We start from the raw sequence: 24,762 nt of genomic DNA, 5'->3' as shown, positions 1-24,762 counted from the left end.
GCATTACTCAGATATTAGTGTCGTGACATTACCTTCGACACCTCATATCTGATACCAGAATTTCAATTGGTATCAGAGCAGGTATCCTGCTCTGGTTCTAGGTGAGATCTAGGGACGATACTTTCTGGTACTATGGAGAGAGATGGAGGATCTGTTCACAAACCACCTATTTTGGATGGATCCAACTATGACTACTGGAAACCTCAAATGGTAGCCTTCCTAAAATCTCTGGATAATAAGGCTTGGAAGGCTGTGTTAAAAGGCTGGGAACATCCAATTATTACCAAGAATGGAGAAGCTACTATTGATAAGAAGGCTGAAGAGCAATGGACCAAGGAGGAGGATGACTTAGCCCTTGGGAACTCTAAAGCATTGAATGTTATATTCAATGGTGTAGATAAGTATATATTCAAATTGGTAAACAACTGTGAAGTGGCTAAAGATGCTTGGGACATTCTCAAAACCACTCATGAAGGCACCTCTAGAGTGAAGATGTCTAGACTGCAACTGCTCACTACCAAGTTTGAAAATTTAAGGATGAAAGAAGATAAAAATATTCATGAATTTCATATGAATATCCTTGAAATTGCTAATGCCTCAGGAGCCCTGGGTGAAAAGATGTCAGATGAAAAATTAGAGAGGAAAATACTCAGGTCACTCCCTAAGAGATTTGCCATGAAAGTGACAACCATAGAAGAGTCTCAAGACATTTCCAATATGAGAGTTGATGAGCTAATTGGATCCCTTCAAACATTTGAGATGGGAATGTGTGATGGATCTGAAAAGAAAGCCAAAAGCATAGCATTCAAGTCAAACACTAAGGAGGAAGAGGAGGAGGGTGGTCCAGATATTGATGAAGATCTGGCAGATGATGTAGCAATGCTGGGAAGCCAGTTCAACAAGCTTGTGAAAAAGATGGATGTAAGATCTAAGGCTAATGTCAAGAACATCGCATCTGACATCAGTAAATCCAACAATATTGAAAGAAGAACAAGGTCAGATGAAAAGCCCAAAGAAGAAAAAGGAGTTCAGTGCCATGAATGTGATGGGTATGGACACATTAGAACTGAATGTGGGACCTACCTCAAGAAACAGAAGAGGAGTCTTGCTGCCACTTGGTCAGATGAAAGTGAAACAGAAGAATCTGTAAATCTTGTGACTTCCTTGACTGGAAGATGGGGTTCTGATGAAGACTCAAGTGATGATGAAGTAACCTTTGAAGAGTTGGCCACTACCTACAGAGAGTTGTGTCACAGAAGTACAGAAGTTTGTAGGCAAGTTGAAAGCCAAAAGAAAGTGATAGCACAACTGGAGAATGAAAATGTAGAACACTTGGAAACCATCTCTAAATTAAAAACTGAAGTTGCGTTACTGAATGTCAAACTAGATGAGAGTCAACAAGTTGACATCCAGAAGAAAGTGATAACACAGTTGGAGAATGAGAAGGCAGAACATGTGGAAACCATCTCCAAGCTAAAAACTGAAGCTATGTTCTTGAATTCTAAACTAGAAGAGATGACCAAGTATGTAAGAATGTTAAACAATGGATCTGACTCCTTAGACAACATTCTCCAAACTGGACAAATAACAGGAGACAAATCTGGCATTGGGTATAATGAATCTAAGCCTGAATGCAGCCATATTAAAAGCAAACCTGAGATGTCACATCATATGTCACAACATCAGAAGGGAAGATAGCAGAAAGGGAAACACCAAAGATGGAGATGCCATTATTGTGGAAAATTTGGCCACTTGAAGCCTTTCTGCTATAAGATGTATGGTTATCCTAGCCTTGTTCATCATCAGACTCACTATCAACCAAGACCCAAACATCACAGGCCTGTCAACAAGAAGCAATGGGTTCCTAATACTAATGTTACAAGTCTAATATCTCACATTCCCCTCAGAGTCTCAACCAAAGAAGATTGGTATTTTGATAGTGGTTGTTCCAGGCACATGACTGGAAACAAAGACCTGCTAACTGGCCTTCATCCTCATGCCATAAGCTATGTAACCTTTGGTGATGGAGCAAATAGTGAAATCAAGGGGATAGAAAAGCTTGAATGCTCTGGAGTTCCTAAACTTGACAAGGTCCTACTTGTCAAAGGCTTGACTGTAAATCTAATAAGCATCAGTCAACTATGTGACCAAGGTCTAAATGTTAACTTCACTAAAACTGAATGTCTGATTACCAACAAAGAAAGTGAAGTAATCATGGAAGGAGTCAGAACCAAAGATAACTGTTACATGTGGAACTCTCAAATTAGTTACTCCTCAAAATGTACCTCAGTCAAGGAGAAAGGGATGAAGATGATTATATCTGCTAGAGAAACTCCCAAATTGAAGATTGATGAAAGAAAAGTCTGTGGGGAATGTCAGACAAGGATGCCACACCAGAAACTCAGACATGACATCACTTCCAAAGGCTTGAAACTCCTCCATATGAAGTTGCTGGGACCCATGCAGGTGGAAAGCCTTGGTAGAAAGAAGTTTGCAGTGGTGGATGATTTCTCCAGATACATCTGGACCAAAAACAAATCTGATGTGGTTGAAATCTTCAAAGTTTGTTGTCTGAAAACTCAAGGAGAAAAACTCATGGTGGCTCAAACAGATGTGGATAATATTGGGTTTGGTAGGAGGTCAGATGAGATGCAGTCTGAAGTTGGGAAGAGCTTTGTTGGACTTAGGCTACAAGTCAAGCAGATAGAAGAGTCTATTTTTCTATCTCAAAGCAAATGTGCCAAGGACAATGTTAAGAAGATTGGCATGGAGAGTGCAAGGACTCCTGCTCCTACACATTTGAAAGTATTCAAAGATGAAAATGGTGTTTGTGCTATATATCAAGCTGAATATATAGCAGCTGGAAGTAGCTGTTCTCAACAGGGTTGGTTGAAACTAATGGTGACTGAACACAATGTCACACTAGATGTCATGACAGTGTACTGTGACAACCTGAGTGCTACAACTATTTCCAAAAATCCTGCTCAGCACAGTAGGACAAAGCACATTGATATTTGTCATCACTTTATTAGAGAACTTGTGGAAGAGAAAATCATAGCATTGAAGCATGAAATGCAATTAGCTGACATATTTAGAAAAGCTTTGGATGCTAATCAGTTTGAATGTTTAAGAGGGAAATTGGGGATTTGTATTCATGAGAATTTACAGCAATTAAAATGGAAATTTGTTATACAGAGGAGAGTTGCTGTAGAAAGGGAGCTAGGGAAGGAAGCTGTAGAAGTGAAGGAGGTTATGGAATTAATCAAGTTTGCTGGTTTAATGAAAACAGTTAGTGCATTGCCCCAATGTTTTAAAGGTTTAGTGAAGGAGTTTGTGGTGAATATCCCAGAGGATATTTCTGACAAGAATATCAAAGAATTCTGCAAGGTCTTTGTGAGAAGAAGGTGTGTAAGGTTCTCCCCAACTATAATGAATAAGGTCCTAGGGAGAGGAATAGAAGGAGCTGTTGAGTTAGAGTCCACAGACAATGAAGTTTGTAGGACTATCACTGCTGGTCAAGTCAAAGAATGGCCAAGCAAGAAGCATGACACTGCTGAGAGAGTAATTGATTTAGAGGAAGAGAGTTCAGAAGAGGAAGATGGCACCTTGGTTCATCACTTGAAACCAAGTGTTGCAAAGAAAATGAAAACCAGGAAAGGCAAGACTGTGGCTGAGATGTTGACAGCTAGAACTAGTAGGAAGGCTGCTGCTGTAGGTCCTTCTAAATCATGGAGTAAAGTAGAGGTTCAGAAGAGGAAGGTCATAGAAAGCTTTGATTCTGAAGATGATGTCGAAGACGATGTCCCAGACATCTCACCTGCTAAAAGGCAAACTGTTAGAAAGTCTCCAGCTAAGGTTGCAGCTTTGCATTTGGACAACATTTCCTTCCATCTGGAAGATGGTGAAGCCAAGGAGTCAAATGCCCATACTTCAAGTGAGAGGTCTAATTCTCAAGATCAATCTAGTGGCAGTTCTGAATCTGAAAGTGAAGAAGATGCTACCTCTTCAGATTGAATTATGGTGAAGATAGTCCCCCTGGATGATAACTTGGCTGTTTTGGAAGCTTGAATGTTTTATTGTTTTGTTGAAATGTTTGTAATTTGTGGCAGTCCTTACTGATGCCTTTATGTAATATTTGGGCTCTTAATGAGTTCCATGGATTTCTAATTATCTCAGCTATTACAGCTGTGTATAATTATGGTTTGTATCTCCTAACAATTATGTTTTAACATTTTAAATGTTATAACATCTGCTGTGACACTCTCTGCTAGGCTAATTGACATTTATTTTGTCTAATTGGTCACCCTTGGTCAATTTTGACTAAAAAGGGGGAGAAGTGATTATGTGGAGCAGTGAAATTTGTGGAGCTGTGTGGAGATGTATGTGCTGGTGTAGCTGAACAGATGAACAACTGTTGTTGAAGGAGATGTTTGATGTGGGACAAAATGATGTTCTGTTCTGTGATGTTGGAGGGGATATCTCATGTTCTGTGCAACTGATGTTGGAGGAGATGTTTGATGTGGGACATAATGATGTTCTGTTCTGTGATGCTAAAGAAGATGTCATAATGTGATTCTGAATGTTACAGATGTTGAAGGAGATGTCAGAAGGATATTCTGATTGTTACAGGTGTTGTGGTTACATGTGCTGTTATTATTAAAGGAGATATATGTGGTGCACAAATTTAGGGGGAGAAGAAGTACCCTTGTGCATTTGTGTGTCTTACTAGTTGCATCTATAACTAGTAATTCTGTTTGTGTTGCACAGATTTAGGGGGAGGAGAAGTACCCTTGTGCTTGTGTGTATTACTAGTAGCTATAGCTAGTAATTGTGTTTGCTTCTGCTGCTGTTTAAACTGTTGTTTAACTGTTGATAGTTTTCTTGTGAATAAAAAGGACAGATATATGTTTTCTAAGTGTTGGCAGCAATTTTGGTAAAACAAAGAGTGTTCGCAAGATGTTGTATGCGATGTCTTAACATAAGATATCTGTGTACCTGCTGGAGTTTAATGGAAAACATAATTATGCAGGATTGTTTCTGAATGTCATACACCATGTCATGGCATCTGATATTATGTACCTGCTGGAGTTTAAAAACATAATTATGCAGGATTGTTTCAGGATGTCATACACAATGTCATGGCATCTGATATGTCTGTACCTGCTGGAAATTATAAATGGAATTATGGAATTATGGAATTATGCAGGATTGTTCCAGGATGTCAGACCCGATGTCATGACATCCTGTACACAGAACATTCAGGGAGAATGTTATGTGTTTTGTGATTGCGCATTTAATGGCAATTTGTGTATGATTGAAGATCTGATTTGCAGGTGCATTCAATCATTGATTACAACCTGATTTACTTATTTTCCAAGGAGATCTAACCAGCTGTCATGAGAATATTTAATTGGAAAATAGTTTAGGGTTTTCAAGATGTCCAAGCCCAGCTGAAAGCTTCTATAAAAAGGGACTTGGAAAACCTGATTTGACAAACAACCAATACTGAGCGAAATACTGAGAGAGAGCTAGGGTTTGTGTCTTGTTTAGTCATATGAGACTTGTAAGCCATTCAAGTCATCCTTAGATGATTGAATTGGTCTGATTTGTGGTTGTAATTTGTCACTTAAAGCTTGTAAGCAAGAGTGTGTGTCTACTTGATCAAAGCTGTTAAGCAAGATCAAGTGTATGTCTACTTGATCAAAGCTGTTAAGCAGGATCAAGTGTGTGTCTACTTGATTGAAACTGTGAAGTAAAATCAAGTGTGTGTTATTGAAAAGTGTTTTCTTTTCATAAGGGATTGTTGTTTAAAATCACAGGTGTGATTGAAGGGAAGTGAGTGGGTTCTCATATCTAAGAGTGCTTAGGTAGAAATTGCACGGGTAGAGATTAGGTGAGAAAGACTGTAACTTGTTGAAGTGTACGGAGAGTCTTTGAACTGATTCTATTTTAGTGGATTTCCTTCCTGGCTTGGTAGCCCCCAGATGTAGGTGAGTTGGACCGAACTGGGTTAACAATTTCTTGTGTCTATTGCATTACTATTCTTTATCTTTATCTTGTTTGCATTACTCATATATTAGTGTCGTGACATTACCTTAGACACCTCATATCTGATACCAGAATTTCATCGTTTAGAGCCTACAGAGCCATTGGGCTTAAGTTCCAAATATTGGAACATATGCCTTCTTCTCTTTAAGCGTAGAGAGCATCCAATATCCAGACACCATGATTGACACCTTATTTTGGCTATTTAGAGTGTCTGCAACATAAATAATTTCATCTTTGGTACCCATATCTTTTTGGATCCTATGAGATTAGTTTCCCCTGAAGTTTTATCAACCTAGGGTTTACAAGCAAAAAATGAATAGAGAGAGTAACCAAAGGTAGGATGGAAATGAAATGCTCTCGGCTTATTCACATTATTTTTAGGTTTAGGCTTTCACATGAAATTCCTTGGTTTATGATAACCAATGAAACCAAAGGTAGGATGGAAATGAAATGCTCTTGGCTTCTTCACATTCTTTTTAGGTTTAGGCTTTCACATGAAATTCCTTGGTTTATGATAACCAATGCCTTTCTTCCATTCACCATTGATTCCATAGATCATTAAAGCAATCTTGCTTATATCTATGTTTTTAGTAATAAATTCTTGAAACTAAACTTCATATTTCTTAGAAGCACATTTAGAGTTCATAGGATCTTCTAAAAGGATTTCTTTTATGAATTTTTCACTCTTTCCTTTAAGAACAGAGTTCTCAAATTCTAGTATACTGACTTTAATTTTCAGAAGGAGTTTTCATTAAGAATTTTACTATGATCTTCAGAAAAGACTACTTGAATATGTTCCAGATTCTTGCATCTTCGTTGAAGCTTCTGACTATTTTCAAGAATCTCGGCTAAACATATATTTAATTCATAAATAGTGAGTTTAGATAGTACCTCTTCAGTATGAATCTGAGTCAGAGTCTGATCCCGATCTTTTGAAGGTGCTGACCTTAAGTTCCATATAAGCTTCTTCCATTTTAGACGCACCTTTATCTTTAGAGTCACTTTCAGATTCATCTTCAGATTCTTTCTTTTTGGCTTGAGGGGTTTTGATTTTTGAAACCATAAATATGTATTTCTTTAGAGCCCCATCCTCTTCTGATTATGACAACTTCATCCTTGAATGATTCTTAAGCCTTAGCTTTCTCCATTTGCATATTCTGTTCATGAGTACTTTCTTTGTTGCTCATTCATCTGACTTCTTTCGAGACTTTCATTATTAGCATCAAAAGGAACTATGTAGCCATTTGAAACCATATCCCACAAAATATGCATCTTGACCTTTCAATACACAAAAAATCTCGATAAAAAATTAGAGGATTGACAAACTGATAGTCATTATCATTGTAAGTACGAGCCATTTGATTTTCAAGAAAGATGGATCTTTTTCTGACACGGTAAAGTGTTTGACACTACAAGTCAATACCAGAACCAGACTCTGATACCAATTGAAGGTGCACGAAACACAAGAAAAGCGAGTTTTGAATTGGGTTTCTGGATTTAATAACATTTTCAGCCCAATATATCAACACTACGCATCTACAACATAAACCCTAGGGCAAAGTACTTGTCCCAGGAAATAAACCCTACCATCTTCCAACAGAGTGCTGAAGGCAAGCATTCCAAGAACAAGGAACTATATCAGAACCTTCGGGTCTGGCTGAAGATCATCTTAGGCACCATCCATCATCGTCCAGCTTCAAACTCTTCTGACTACATCAACACAGATCAGAAGTGCATCATGTACTGCATTCACAAGGGTCTGAAACTCTGTCTACCTGCACTCCTCTTCAAGTACCTCAGAGATTCAGTTAAAGACACCAGAAACAACATGAAGACAAGGAACTACATCCCTCTGGGGAGACTGATATCTGATGTATTGATCGAGAGTGGCCTCGTGGACCATCTGATTCAGCTCAGACTCATGTAAGATGTCATGATTGACACTGGAAGACCTCTGAATGCTCAGAATCTGAAGAGCATGGGAATCATTGATCAAGTCAGAGCTAAACCAACACTTGATACCTATTGGGAAGCACTCAAAGATCAGAGGGAGATTCCCAACAGACTCTACTTGTTCTCCAAGATCGACCCTCCAGAGGTAATAGCCTACTATCTAGAGGATCTAAACAAACAAGGGGTGGATATCACTGAATTATCAGTGGACTGGCTACCTGAGCATCCACCAAACTTCATGAAGAGGATGCGAGAGCCCTCTGAGAGTTCCAAGAAGGAGAAGCAAGCTAAGATGGGAGAATCATCTGGATCAAGACCCCTAATTCCTCTGGTTGGCTCTCTAGGTAAGTCTGTATCTCTCCCCCCCTCTGTCAAAATTAAACCTATTACTTCTTTTCTTCCCCCAAACAACACCCATATACACCTCTGCTGAAACTCCTCCCTCAACCACCAGATCTTCTAACCCACCATCTCTGAAATTCAACCTCGCCACCACAACCTTACCTGTTTCAGAAGCAGAAATGCTGAATGAAACCACCTCACCATCATCATCACCATCTCCTCGATCCCCACCTTACTACGAACTCTCATCTGATACTGAACCATCTGACCCTCAATCCCCCACTCCGGCTCAACTCCAAGCTCGTGCTCTGGCCTCTCAAAAGCCATCACATCCTGACCCTGAACCTGAAGTCACTTCCCCACCTCTGGAACATCCAAATCCAACCACATCTGAACCACAACCATCTGAACCAACCCACTCTGAACCACAACCATCAGAACCAACCCACTATGAACCACAAACATCAGAACCAACCCACTATGAACCACAACCATCTGAACCAACCCACTCTGACATACTACCACCCATCACTTCCGCTGACCCAACAACTCCCACACTTAATCTAAGTGCCCCTATCTCACCTTCCTCACCCTCTCAAGCCTCTGCCGATGAACCAGAAACTACCCTTCTTACCCTTGAAGAAGCAATCAAGGTTTTTGCAGAGTCTTCAGTTGAAAAGGTCAAGTCTTTGACCATCAACTCTGGTATCAGTGATGATCCCTCTGCTGTAAGGACTCACTGGAACAAAGTGATAAGTTGGATGACCTCTGAAGCCTTCAAGCTGAAAGGCCTCTCGGAACAAGTCCGTAACGACTTCATCAAAAACGCTGAGATCAAACTCCAAGAGCGCCTAGCCAGAGAAGCTGAGGAACGGGCAAGGAAGGAAGCTGAAGAGAAAGCTCGTCTAGAAGAACTTCAAAGAATCAGAGAAGTTGAAGCAAAGGCTATTGCTGATGCTGCTGTTGAGGCTGAGGCAAAAGCTAAATTCGACGCTGAAGAAGCAACTCGCATTGCTGAAGAAGCTGCTGCCAAAGCCAACGCTGGTGAACTGAATCAGGGGGAGCACTCCAACTCTGGGTTCGTCCCTCTGGTCCTGAAGACTCTCGAAGAACTGCAGAAAGAACAACAGATAGTTCGAGCCAGACTGGATCAACAGGACTCTATCAACGTTAACATTCAGAACATGTTGTCCCAGCTCCTCTAGAGGATGCCTCCACCTCCAAACCCTTAGGCACTTAGGCTATTTTGCTTGTTGCTTTCTATGTTTTTATGTCTGTTTCTTGCTTTCTGCTTTCTGACATATGTGCGTATTTGTAAATGCTTCTATATCAATATCATTTTTTGCTGCTATGTCTTTTTGATTCTGACAAAAAGGGGGAGAACTAAAACAGCTCTGATGAAAACATAACTAATTCCTCTCAAGTACTGCAAACATGTTTAATAAACTATTACAAAATCAATGACTTAAGATATGCAGGAAAGTAGCTAAAAGCACGAAACCATGGAAGGTTCGGTAAGAACTTCTGAGCTATCCAAAGATCTAACTCAGGGGGAGCCCACTGTAAAATCTGATGTAAGAGTTTCTTTAAATGTTTCATCTTTAATCTAAATTGTTTTGTCATCATCAAAAAGGGGGATATTTTAAGAACAAAGTTGGTTCTACAATATATCTCTAAGATTTTGATGATAACAAAGGATGAAACAAAAATGGTACTCTAACGTGATTTTTTCTTAGTGTGCGGAACTCTGAACACTTTGCAGGATTCTGACAGTACATCAGATATAAAATCATGTCAGATATTCAATGATCAGATGCCACTCAGAAAGGATACGTCCAGAAGGTTCTGACTCTGACCAACGCAGATACCAGCGTAACATTTAGAAGTCAGAAGCTCCGTTAAAAGACTATTGAATCCAGACTCTGATACTTAAGAAGTCTAGAGCACTGAGAAGCTCTAATGAAGTCATACATAATCATCCTCTGAAGATGAACTCTGACATATCAAGACTCTGACGTAGACTCATCAGTCCAGAACGCGTAACCGAAAAGAATCTTAATATGGAAAAAAAGTATTTAAAGAAAGGAATAATGAGGCAGACAAAATGGTTTTAGAAAGGAACAAAGAGGGTAATGACATTAATTATTCTTCAATGACCAAGATTCTGTCATCACTCCAACGGTCCTTCTCAATGACTATATAAAGGACGAAATACCTCACAAGAGAATACACCTGAGACACACAGAAATCTCATTCATCCTCTCTCATTTTCACGAGCTGCTGCTCTTACGTGAAAAAGCCTTTGTTCTTATATTTCTGTAATATTCGCTTTTTGTTAGAAGCACTTTACATTACAATTTACTCTTGCTTAAACTACTTCCTCAAGTGACTATGTGCAGTCTAAATACTTGAGAGGGGTAAGAGATTTTTCTCTTAGACGTTTGGTTGTGTAATCTTTCAAGATTAGTGGATTACGTCCTTTTTGAAGGCGAAATCACCTTGGCCGGGTGGACTGGAGTAGCTTTGAATTTCAAGCGAACCAGTATAAAATTCTGTGTGTTTTGATTTCTGAAAAAGTTTTTATTTCCAAAACAATTCAAACCCCCTTTCTTGTTTTTCTCAACCTTCAGACACACCATTATGGAACGTCTATGGTACGTTTATGAAGCATTCTATGACTTGATATGTCATATTTGTTATTTATGGTTTATTATTGATGAATGTTGTTGCTAATGTTTGTTTAAAAGAAGAGTTTATTATATATTATGTGGTTTGAGTGTTTTTCCAATCCCTTACCGAATATATAACTTTTCAAACTGCATTAAAAAATTATGATATGATAGATAAAGTTGTATTAGAAAACAAGTACACGTTCGATTCTTGACAAGAATTCTTTACACCGTTAACTGCATGTTGTTCTTTAACTATTAGGACTTGGTTTAATGATTGTAGGTCTTCAACCGCAACTCTCTCCACCTCTAATATTTTTTTTAAAATAGATAATATTTTACAAAAAGAACTAGAGGTGAAGGTCGGGGTGGTGGAAGAACTACAATCACTAAATCAAGTTCTGACTATTAAAGAGAAAAATATGGATAAGGAGTTGAAGATCTCTTCTCAAGCATTTAACGTGAACTTGTTCCTCTAATATAACTTAATTTGTCATATTATTATATTCTAGTGCAGATTAAAAGGTTATATGTTTAATGGGCATTGGCGAAATAAGCATTCCACATAGTTTATAATAAACTCAGGTCTATATATCACAACGGTTCTTTAGCACAACTGTTGTTAAATATGTTGCATTAAAGGTTATCACAACAATTGTTTAAAGTAACCGTTGTAGTAAGTAGCATGCTACATAGATACAACCAGGTTGCACGTTCGTGGTGGAAAGCGTCATACATACAATCACACCTTACCTTACAATGGTTGGTCGAATATGATTGTATCCGTTTTCCAACCGTTATGATAGATGTTTTTCGTAGTAATGCAAACTGGAAAGATAATGATAAAGATGCGAACACAAATATTTTTATCCTGGTTCGTTATTAAAAAAGCTACTTCTAGTCCATCCACCTGAGTTATTTCGCCTTCAAAAAGGAGTTAATCCAATAATCAAACTGATTACAATCACAAAGACTAATTGTCAATGTCTTCTTGATAATTCTGACTAACACTAGTCACTCAAGGAAACCAACTCGAAGACAAACTGACTAAGACTTCTTGAGTATTTTGACTAACACTAGTCACTAAAGGACTTAACCAAGGTTAAGAATATAATGTTGTGTTTACAAAGAATACTTCTCAAATAAGCAAATAACACATCAAACGAAGGTCAAAATAATACACTTAAAATGATGCGAAATGAAAGCTCTAAGTGTTTCTCTCTTTGTTGTGGTTGTGGTGTTGTAGCTTCCGCATAGGCGAAGTCTCACACTCTCCTTCATTTTCTACTTACTCTAAATATATAAGAGATAAATAGATCTGTTAAAGGATATGATTTGACCTTTCTTAGAGGTACACTTTTTTTGTATAGTAGGTGGGTACATAGTGTATCTTGAGTAGGTAGAATATCTTTTTCTAGCCGTTGATAGTACAATCCTTGAAGATATGGTATGTCCATCCTTTTATGCAAATCCCTTTTTAATTGTACTTTACTTGAATATATTTCTCGTCATAATTAGAGGCTTCATATAAGAGATGGAGTGAAGCTTTGATCAGGGTTTAAAGCCTAGATGATGTAGACTATACAGTTTATTCAGAGTGAGGCTTGAAAGTACCAGAGTCTAGAGTAAATTTGAACAATAAATGCAGAAGCATTTATTAGATTTGTTCATACGATTTGACTATTAGAGAAACATTTATTTCCTTTGTTCACTAACTTCTAGTCAGAGGCTACTAATATAATTTTGGTGAAGCTTGTGTAGATTTCAGAGGCTTGATCTATCAGAGTCTTTTGTCAGAACCATTCTGAATAATTCCTTGCAGAAGTGTTGACTTCGATAATCTTGAAGCTTTGACTTTGCTTTAAACATGCCTTTATATTTTTCCTTTTTCTCAGAGTGTGTCTTCACTTTAAAATATGCTTTCATCTTTCTTTAGACTTATTTTGTGTAACACCTCAACTTTTAAATAGAGTATTTTATTTAATTGTCAGTGGGTTTATTTATTATATTTGAATTTTGATGTTTTTCAGAGTATAGGGGTATTTTAGTAATTTACTAATTACTGGGTTAGAAGATTTGAGAGCAGATAAATAAAATAAAATTGGAATTATTGCAGATAATTAGACATATTAATTATTTTGTAATAAGATAAAATAGTAGAAAATATAGAATCCTGATTATTATTTGAGTTAAATATTAATTTAATTTTAATTTAAATCAGGGTTAAATATATTATACTCACTACAATATTAGCTAGTTTCATTTTATCCACCTGAAAAAATTGGAAAATCTCTTTTCGGAAAATCGAATTTTTGGGATAAAGTCGAAAAATCGATTTAGGGGGGGGGGGGGGGGGGGGTGGGGGTGGGGATCAGCCTTGACAGGGGCGACAGAGCCGTGCTAGGAAGGGCCACCGACGGCGGGCTGTCCTCGTCGGGCGATGGCGGCCGCACGATTTTTGCGATTGGCATTTTTTTTGCGATTTTCACTATCAGCGTTTTCGCGATCAGGAGTACTGCTCCATGCCCCGGTAACGGCGGTCAGCTTATTTTTCGGCGGCAGTCAGCTTATTATTTGGTAGGCTTAGAATTCGAGCATTTTCGGCAGTTTTTCGAGTTCATGAGTCTTTCTATGATATTTTTAAGCAACTTGTAATATTAGAGTCCTTTTGGTGACCTTAGGGTCACTTTTGAGTAAATTGAGGGAAAACGGCATGTTCCTTATCCTAGTATGATTATCGTTGTGAACCTTTACCCTTAGAGTACTTGGGTACCTTAGAGTACTTTTAGGGTACTCGAGTGTTAGTTTTGAGAATTGCGATGTTTCCTTTATGTCTCAGCTCTAGAAGTACATTCCTGGTCCGTCGTATATAGTCCAGATGGACGGTGTGCAAGTGAAAGAGAATCTAACGGTTGAAGAATTGCCCATAAGGATCGAGGATCGAGAACTGAAGCAGCCCAAAGGGAATGAGATTGCTTTAGTGAAGGTGGTATATGGAGGACTTGTTGGAGGGAGTCTGACTTGGGAGTGGAGAGTGAGATGAAGGAATCCTATCCAGATTTTTTTCTCTAAGTAATTTTCACGGGAGAAAATCCTTTTAAGTTGGGGAGAGTTGTAATACCTCAACTTTTAAATAGAGTATTTTATTTAATTGTTAGTGTGATTTATTCATTGTATTTGAATCTTGATGTTTTTTTGAAATGTATGGGTATTTTAGTAATTTACTAATTACCGGTGTTAGGAGATTTGAGAGTAGATAAATAAAATATTATTGGGATTATTGTTGATAATTAGGCATATTAATTATTTTGTAATAAGATAAAATAATAGAAAATATAGAATCATGATTAAATAATTATTTGAGTTAAATATTTATTTAATTTAAATAATAATTTAATTAATTAAATAGGAGAATTGGGCCATTTGTGTGAATGGAGGAGAGAATGAGGTGAGAGGAGTGAAGTTGGGAATAAGTGGGCAAAAATTGTAATTTTGAAAAATAGTAAAACTCATAAATTCTAAAACGCTGGGAGAGGCTAGGTTTTGGAAAACTGAGAGTACGTGAAAGAAGAGGTAGAAGAACAAAATGAATTTTGAAAAGGAGAGCGAAGTTTGAGAAGAGGAATCCAAAGAGTTGCTAGGATTACCATCTTTGCTAGAAAAATAAGATAAGGAGGGAAATTATCTACTTATGGGTGATTTAGACATGCAAGATAGTGAGAGTTCCTTACCATCCTATCAGCGTATTAGGATAATATGCTTTCTCCTTAATTTCCCTTTTGCTTACGATATGTATCAATTGACCAAATAAGGTTTGTGCAAAATCTTTTTTGTGTGATTGTTGAATTTTTTTTATATGCAGTTACTCCGAGACTCAAAAATGAGATTTGAGATAAATTCTCTACGGTCTATAAGTGATGTTATTTGTAGGTTTATAACCTTGTATTGGTGATGATTTGATCGTATGAATTATTTTACTTTTTGGTTGGTTTCTATTGTAGATTTTGGATTTTTTCTGGGAATTCGAACGACTCTGTTAAGTCGTTTAGTTTCCCAAATGTGTGATATTGATAACTCTCTTTTGTTTCCCTATTTTTAAAAAAAAATTCAAATAGAGAAAAACCTTCATTTTAATTTATTTTATGAAAAATAAGTTTTTTTTTTTTACAGAAACTTAAAAATTGGAAAATCTTTTTTTTGAAAAATCGGATTTTTAGGAAAAAAATCAAAAAAATGGTTCTGGGGAGATCAGCCGCGGCGGCGGACGGAGGCGACGATGATGATTGGGCTGCCCTGCAGGCCGTGCCGGAAAGGTGGAGGCTGCACAATTTTTGCCGTCGACATTTTCGCTATCAGTGTTTTCGCGACTAGGAGTGTCGCGCCGCGCTTTGGCGGCGACGACAACCGACTATCGGCTGATTTTGTCTGTGAACAATTTTGGCGTTCAGTTGTTTTCGGTATTTTTTTAAGTTTGGGCATTTTTGACAGTGTTTCGAGTTCGGGAGTCCTTTTGTGAGATTTTTAAGCAACTTGTGATATTAGAGTCCTTTTGGTGATCTTAGGGTAACTTTTGAGTAAATTGATGAAAAACTGTATGTTCCTTATCCTAGTAGAGTTATCGCTATGAACATTTACCCTTAGAGCATTTGGGGACCTTTGAGTACTTTTAAGGTACTCAAGTGTTAGTTTTGAGAATTATGAATTTTAAGACGTTTTGAGTTCCTTGAGTATTTTGATGAATTGGAGGTTTGGGATAATAACACAACTTTACCCTTTTTGATGAAAAATGATTAAAACCAATTAAAAAACATATTTTGAGTATAGTAATCCAGAGGGATTACAAGGACAAACTTAATTGACAATTTGAGTATAGTAATCCAGAGGGATTACAATGATGGTCTGTGATTGACGACTTATAGGTTCAAGAGTGAAATATTTTTGGAGATGTTTTGATATTTGTGATTTTATAATGCAATGATGTTAATGATGTTGCATGTTTACATTTTTTATGATCATGCATTCATTTATTTTGGAGTTAGGTAGGACTTCGGTTCAATGATGGTCTGCCTCAGAGAGGAACTATGGCGGTCTCACGTCTAGAGAGGGACATAGTTCAGAGAGGAATCAGAGACATGGGAAAATCAGTAGTATACCTATGATCCCACAGATTTGACACGACATGCTTTTTTAGAAGGAGATGGTGGCATTAGCATTTGCATTTGAATCGCTAACTATTTGTTTGTGTTTTTAGGTGTGAATGATGTATGTTATAACTCGTTATTACTATTCGGATGCTGAATTTCACCGTTAACATTTGTTAGATGTATTCTCACCCTCTTTTTGTTGTTGTGGCATTTGTACTCTTCAGGAGTACATACAATCAGGTACAAGAGTAGACACTTGAGTTAGAGGATGACGTCGATGTCTGTTTAGTTTTTATCATTGGGTCTTAGAGGAGTCACGTCGATATGTAGCACTGAGGATGAGATGTTCATTCTTTATTTGTCTTATGATTTTCTTATGTTGGAGTTTTTTGTTGTTGAGACTTATATGTCAAACTTGATGATTTCCGCTGCTAATTTTCATATGACTATTTTGTGTTGATGTTTTTATGCTATGGTGAAGCATGGGTGACACTCTAATTGTGGAATTTCATTTGAATTATCTTATTAAATGTCAATTTGGGGATTAGGGTGTTACAGTCTGCGTCCAGATTTGACTTCTTCAGAGTTAGAATCTGTTTTCTTTTATCTGTCTACTTAACAAAAATAGTCAGAGTACAAAATTATTCTCTACACTTTGTTATTATCAAAACATAAGAATAGTTATAGAACCAAACTTGTTCCAACACTTTGCACAGTAAAAACAAACTCTAAATCAATCGAAGCAAGAAATTTCCAGTCACACGATCACATATAACATAATATAATGCAAGAACAATCAAGAACACTATAAAATCAACAAACAGTTTGGTAACCCAGTTCGAAGAGAAAACTTCTACTCTGGACGAACTCCTCTGAAATCGATGTGACCCGATATACAATTATTGAAGAATACGAAGGTATAACAATGAAGATTCACCTCTCCCTCATAGTATCCTTTCATCGACGTTTATCCCAAAACAAACATAAACTCACTTGACCTCCTTTTAATAATCAATTGTTTCAATCCTCAACAACCTATCTAAGAAACAAAGTGAACAACATATATAAAACTGTCCACGTCCTCTAACCTTCTAACATGTCAAACAAGTGATTTAAAATGGTTAGAGGTTGTTACAATGTAACACGAAATCCGCGATAAAATTCATTATCTCTCAATCTTATTAAAAGGATTTGAAAATAAAATATTTAAGATTAATTAAATTTACAACTTTTCAATTTGAGACACCATTGAAATCTACCTGAACAATATATTAAGCATTTTCATTTTGCTAAATAAAAAGAAAAGAAATACAGATTGATATTTTATTCAACATGAAATGTGTCATCCATCAAATTCATTAAATAACTAGACGCACATCATGTACGTTCTACGTGGATGAATGTTTGTAAGATTCGTAGCAGAGAATGTGCGATGTAGTAATTTGAATTGAGGTTGCGAGTGACCGAACACGAAGGTTAATCTATCATCCTACTAGAATTTAAGAAATGGGAAGTTGCATTAGATAGAATTTAAGTTAGATGGACTGACTCTTGGGTCATGAGTTAGCTAGCTAGACTGAGTTGGAGTCAATGTCTATAGCTGACGTGAAACCCCACCCCATCATGGACATGGTCCCATGTTTAATGTGCTATGCCCCTTAGTCCCAAACAAACGTACTAAGAACATCAATCTGAAAAAGATCTAAAGTGGACGTGTCTAGCTGCAAAGGTCAAGTTGGCGAATGTCTATCTCTTTAATGTTTACATACTCGAAGTTACATTTAGACTTATCCTATATTATCTTTTTCTCGGGCATGAACATTAACAAGGTGGACATGTTTTTTTTTTTAACACTTCTAATTTTTTGAATTTTGAGGTGTATTGTCTATCAAACCCATCCCATCTTGCTTCTGTGTTTTTTTTCTTTCTAGCGAGTCAAGATTTTCAACCTGCAAGCTATGCTATGTTTGCCTACTCCATCTCGTAATTATGCAATTTTTTATGAAATAAGACAAAATAAGACGATCATGCATGTTTTCCCTACATTTAATAATACTTTAGATTATTTGATGTATTGGATATAAACTAAAAAATCTCAAATAGAGAGATAAAAAATATCTTCAAACAAAAACAAATTTTATATTAAAATAGTAGTTCATGTGAGTCAATTTATTTAAGAGATGAATATAGAAACAAATTTTTGAAAAATATGTATTGAATTTATTAAAAACTTATCATGTGTCCTTGGGGCACAAGTTAGCATTACCCTATTTAATGCTAACTTTATTTATTTTTCCAAAACAAGTTTTCTATTTGTGGATTTCTTAACATGTGTCCTTGGAGCACAAGTTAGCATTACCCTATTTAAAATAGTAGTGGTGACGATGGATCATAACTCACATGTATCATTTGGTCGAAATTATCATCTCCGACTCAAACGGATGGAGTGTATTTGAAAGTATTCTAACGCATCTAAGTCGGCGACGACTAAACGTGATAAGTTTTATGTTAGCATATTGTGTATTTTAAGTAGGACCGGCCCTGTCCAAGTGCAGTAGCACAGGATCCTAAATTTTGAATTTTTTTTTTTTTTCATAAATATTAATAAAAATAAATAAAATATTATAAAAAAACTCAATAATTAAAAAATATAGTATGATAAAAATTCAATCAATACAAAAATTAAGATCGATCAAAACTCAAAATAATTATAATTAAATTAATTTTTAATTAATACATAATTGTATTTTTGATATTTTTTTAAATTATTATAATTTTATTATTTTTAAGATTTGGGTCCATTTTTGAAATTAGAACAGGATATCCGAGATGATTGGACTGACCCTGATTTTAAGAGGTGGTGACGTGAAACTTATATAGACTTAAAGATCCGGTATTGAATTTGAGTTAATCAAAGTTTAGTCTAATACAAATGTTCAAAACAAATCTTATACTAAAATATTTCAAAAATTAAAAATAAACATGTCTTATTAAAATCTTATCAAAGTAAATCTGTTGAGACAATCACAATTTAATATGGGTAACTCTCATGCCAAAAGTTTATTAAGAGGAATCTAAATCTTTCATTGCAAGATTTACTTAATTATTTCTTTAAACATTGAAAATTCTTAATGTCATGTCTAACCATCCATGTATTATTAAAATATAGTAAGAGAGTAATAAAATTACAATTAGATAATTTTTTTTTTGCAAACACTCTATTGTCAAATGTAGTTTTACCATAGTCGTGTTTATGGATAGTAATGGGTAGGATTTGAATACGGTACCATAGTATTGGTCCTCAAATCCACAATTTGAAAAATTCCCATATATCCGAGTCCATATCTGTGTGGACACCAACGTTTGTGCCTATACCTGTATCTTATGAATATCTAGGTATTCATACTCGTTTATCCGTATTTCTAATTAAAAATGATCGATCAATTATAATTTACTATGTCATTTTAATTTTTTAACAATATTTAAAAAAATTGAGATTGTTATTGTTGAGTTAAGAAGTAAATAAACATTTATATTAATATACATAGAAATTTAATAGTGATGTATTTAATAAAATTGATAAATTAATATGTGTACATAATAATGAAAATATAAATATAAAAATATATTTTGTGTGGGTATGTGACGGGAAGGGTATTAAAGTACCCGCATCCATACCCGTTTATTTTAATGGATAATTGTTTATGTACATATCTATTTTGCGGGTTTTACGTTACCTATTATAGATAATTTTTGCGAGTATCCACTAAGAATGAATCTAATTGTCATCCCTAGTCATCCTTCTCCATGAATGAATCATTTATTTTTATTTCTATTTGATCCTGTGCAAATATTTATGATTGTCAAACAATTTCTTCTTTACCTTAGACTTTGAAGCCATTATATATATATATATATATATATATATATATATATATATATATATATATATATATATATATAATATTCCAATAAACCATTATTAAAAAAAATTGTAGTCATTTTAAATTATTCAATCTATACGTTCAAGCTAGATTCCAATCCAAATAATTTTAAGATTAAGGTTCAAGTATTGTTTGGACTGGATCAAATTTGTAGAAAAGTGATTCGAGTTTTTGAAGAAAGCAACAAGTGGTGGTGTATGTTCTAAAGGCCAATAATTTTATTAGAATTTGATATTTTTATTGAATTATCTATTAATAGTAAGACATTTCTTTATTATGTTAGTTTTTCCAAAGTAATAAAGTCCCTATGTTATTTAGTCTGCTAGATGAAACATTGTGTATAACTTAATCGTGAGAACCCATTAAATATAAGAACATTATGTGTACTTGTCAAAAAGTACAATTGTGCATGTTACTCCTACAAGAGCAGGGGCACTTAGAAGCCTTTGTAGGTATATTGTAAAAAGAGGGGGTATCGATAACCATATACCTGGTCTTTATTTTTTGGGACATATTTTGCTCTCCAAAGGTGGTCTTCAGTGTGATGTATCCTTTCACTTGTACCTGCTCCTAGAGAATTCAACTAGCAAACCTTTCAAGCGTTTTAAGTCCTCCAGGTCGAGGTGAAGCCTTTCAAACGCCTCATAATATATAATTTCTATATAACTTCCTTGGTCTACGAGAACTCTTTTGATCTCTCATTCATTACACTTGATGATAATGATCATGGGGTCATCATTGTGATGGTCGATTCCAACTGTATCTTTCTTAGAGAAGGTGGTCAATGCTTCTGGGCTTGGGTCTCGCATTCGCCTTCGACATCGGGGAGGTCTTCTATATACAGAATTTGGCGAACGTACCTTTTATAGGTGGAGCTAGTCTCTCTGCCCTCGAAGAATCCTCATACCATGGTGTTAAGTGTGTTGCCCACAACTTTACTTCCCTCGCCTTAGGATATTTTCTTTGGTTTGTTAGTCCTGGGGATTTAAATGTCATATCTCCCTCGAGAATTGGACTTGTCTAACCCTTGGGAAGAGTTACCCTTCACATATTCTTGAGGTATCTCTTCCGAATCAACCTCTCAATTTCCTTCTTGAGTTGGTAACAATCCTCGATATGGTGTCCCTTGACCCTATGGATCATTGCACCATCTTCCTTCTTCAGGATCCATCACATCTGTTTTCGGAGCTGGAGACGTGGGAGTGTTGTAAATGTGAAGAACCCCACGCCTGTTATGTTTATGGCGAGTGTTTAGAGGCGTTAAGCTTTCCATCGTCTTGCCTATTATCTTAAATGTAATTTTGCATTTGATAGAAAAGGTGTAATTACTCTTCCTCTGGTGATGTGAATCTTTGGCATTAGGAACACACTCTTTGACTTCTCGCGCCTTCTTTTTGGTGTTTCTTTCCTCTCCCTTTATATAACATTCAACTTTGGTGACCACTTCCGCCAACTTAAGTGATGGCTTTTGAGCGAGGGACTCATTGAAATGTACCACATTGAGTCCATTTTGGAATGTTCCCACAAACATTTCTTGGTTTGATGGGACAACCTTAATAGTGGCTTTATCAAACTGGGTGAGATAGTTCCTCAATGATTTTGATGAACCCTGTCGTATATTAAACAAGATGGTGGTGAACATCTTCCTGTGACATCTAGCGGCGAACTGGTGTACAAGCTTATTTACTAGCTCTTGATAGTTGCCGATGAAGGCACGTGTAGACCCATATACCATCGTATGGAGACATCCCTGAAATTCCCAGACAGCAGCTTGCACTTCATGGAGTCAGGCACTCTGATTTACTCATCGAACTTGGCCAAAGAGGGAGGCTTAAATCCCTCAAAGACATACGTTCCCCATATCTCATATAAGAGTGACTTGGGATCCAACACTTCTATCTTCTCTAGGGGATTGGACTCCCCCTAGTTCTGTCTGATGTTGTTGACGTTGTCTTTTAGCGTATAGTTCTGACAATGTACTTCACCTATGGCGGGATGCATCTCTTACAGGGTATCAACATCATCGCTACCGCTAGTACCTTCTGATGTAGGGGATGAGGCTCTCCTGTTAACCATGGCCGAATGTGGCTAGGTGTAGGAGTGAAGGATAACAATGAGCATGGTGGTGATTGTGATGAAAAAGGCATGACCCAAGTTAGTTTTACCAGGGCCCCACGGTGTGCGCTACTCTACTAGTAAAAAAGTACAGGTGTGCATTCTACCCCTACAAGGGTAGGGGCACTAAGACACCTTTGTAGGAATATTACACCGTATGATGGTTAGGACTTGCCCACATCGGTGAAAAGCCATGTATAGTGGTGTTTACGGTAGTTTTAGAGAACCTGCTTATGTGAGGTGAGAGGCTTTGTATCTCAGTTTGGTACTTAGGTATATGCATATGAATTAGGATATGTCATTCTCCCCTAGGGGAGAAGTATTTATAAAGGTCTTTTGGAGCCTATGGTTTAGGAAACCCTTAGGACCATCAACCTCTCCCCCATGGTTATAGGAGAATGTTGACTACCTATTTCTTAGGGAGTTATGGTGAGACCCCCTCTCACTTAAACAACGGGAGATACTTGCAGAGTACACATCATTTACCAAAGACGAGCTTCCATGTTCTGTAGGGATGTCACATAGGCGACATCACTCCGGACGGGGACCTATGAGTCTCCCTTATTAGGGATCCTCACAACTATAACATTACATTATTAAAGTATATGTAATCACGTTTTATTGTGAAGTGAAATATCATTAAAACATATAGACTATCATGTGGATTTACTAATGATCACATCTCATAGATCATGGATAAAGAGTTATCAAGTATTCACATATGTATAAATATTATAAGTAATATTTATATAAGATTTAACCTCCATGTGAGTACTACTTAGAATACTATGTAAGTATCATAATTTATTCTCATATTAATAGTGGTGTATACCATCCTTTGACGTGAAACCACTATGGACCCTAGATGTGGTGTCGATTTTTTTAGTACCGTTCAAACATTGTTCATATTAGAATGATTGTTAATATGGTTGATGGGTACTTCACAGATAATGCTAAGGGACGTGAGTCACCTAGATCAAATTTCCCCATCCTACATAATATGTTAAATGTCTAAGGGTCAAATATTGAACTAGACAAAGGTAACACAGTCTATGCCTTGTGTTCAATATATACATGAGGGCTAAAGGATAACTATACCCATAACCATTATCAAACAAATGTTTTGTCAGATATTACATTTTCCTCAATTAGGTTGCAGTGATGTGTTGCTAGATATTATTCACTATTTATTATATTAAATGTATAATTTAATTTAACTGTCAAAATTATGAGAATCTACAAGGTCACACACATAATTAAGAACTGATTGATGATAAATTAATTAAATAAGTGAAATTTATTCAATAGTGCAGTCTTGCAATGCACCGACGTTCATTAGAAAAACACGATATATTGTAAGGTATGGTGTGCTTAAGTGCAAGATGGAATATCAGAAGGTAAAATATGCTTAAGTGCAATATATAACACCGTAAGATATAATATACTTAAGTGAAATAGAGTACAACATGACATATAATATCCTTAAGTGGGTTTGTTCAACTTTCATCCCATCTAAATGGTTCTTTGTATTTAAGTAAAATCACGTAGGGAAATTCATTTCAGAAACCCTTATTTTCTGAAGCCTAAAACCACACACACTCATTCTCTAAACCTTTAATAGAATTAGCCAGCATAAAGAGTGAAGACATTTTGTTTGTGTGCACTTAGTAAAAGTGTTGTTTTTTCATATATTGCTCGTGATCACTTTCAAAAGTTTTCTTCAAAAGTTCATCACTACAAGATGTAATAATTCAATCACTTATAATAACACCTAGTAAGGATATTCAAAAAGGAAATTTTTGTTATCAATTGTATTTTTGCTTTTCATTTTCCTTTAAAAAGGTGGTTAATTGTTAAATTGACATCCCCTCTGAGGTAAATTTAACATGAGAATTATGAGTATATGCTACTATTTTATCTAGCTTAAAAATCCACGATCTAACACATATTTAAAGAAAAGAGACTATAGTTTTGCTATCACATTTTGGAGGCAAAAATAAAGACATTAAGAGAGAAACAATGGTTGTTACCATTATTATTTTATCATGTATATTTTTAGAAACTTTGCGGTATTGTCTTTATTTACAATCAATAGATAATTTCCTTTTGATCCGGACTTTTAGATGAATTTATTTATAATTTCTTGATCTATATAATTTACTTTATACTGCTTCATGCAATTGCTAGATTTTATTCTTATTCCTAATAAAGTTTGTTCTTAATGAATTGATACATTGATGAATGTCTTAATTGATTCTAATATATGAATAATTACTATTAATAATATTCATAACTCTATCTAAGTTTATTCTTTAACATATAATAGTTCTAGACAATGGGTATATTTGATTTGTGATAATAGATTCAACCTCAAGTGTGGAAACTTTGTTCGTGCTAGTGTGGCATTTCAACTTCAAGTAATTCGTTGATAAGTCCGCACATAGCTCTGCCATGGTTGTGTCTCTGACTATGCGATTATAAAAGGACTTGTTTTCGATCACACGAAAAATGATCTTCACAATCTTGTTATTCTTGTTCCTTCCAAAC

This window comes from Lathyrus oleraceus, chromosome 4 (assembly GCF_024323335.1).
Source record: "Lathyrus oleraceus cultivar Zhongwan6 chromosome 4, CAAS_Psat_ZW6_1.0, whole genome shotgun sequence".
Classification (NCBI taxonomy): domain Eukaryota; kingdom Viridiplantae; phylum Streptophyta; class Magnoliopsida; order Fabales; family Fabaceae; genus Lathyrus; species Lathyrus oleraceus.
This window is presented reverse-complemented; position numbering follows the sequence as displayed.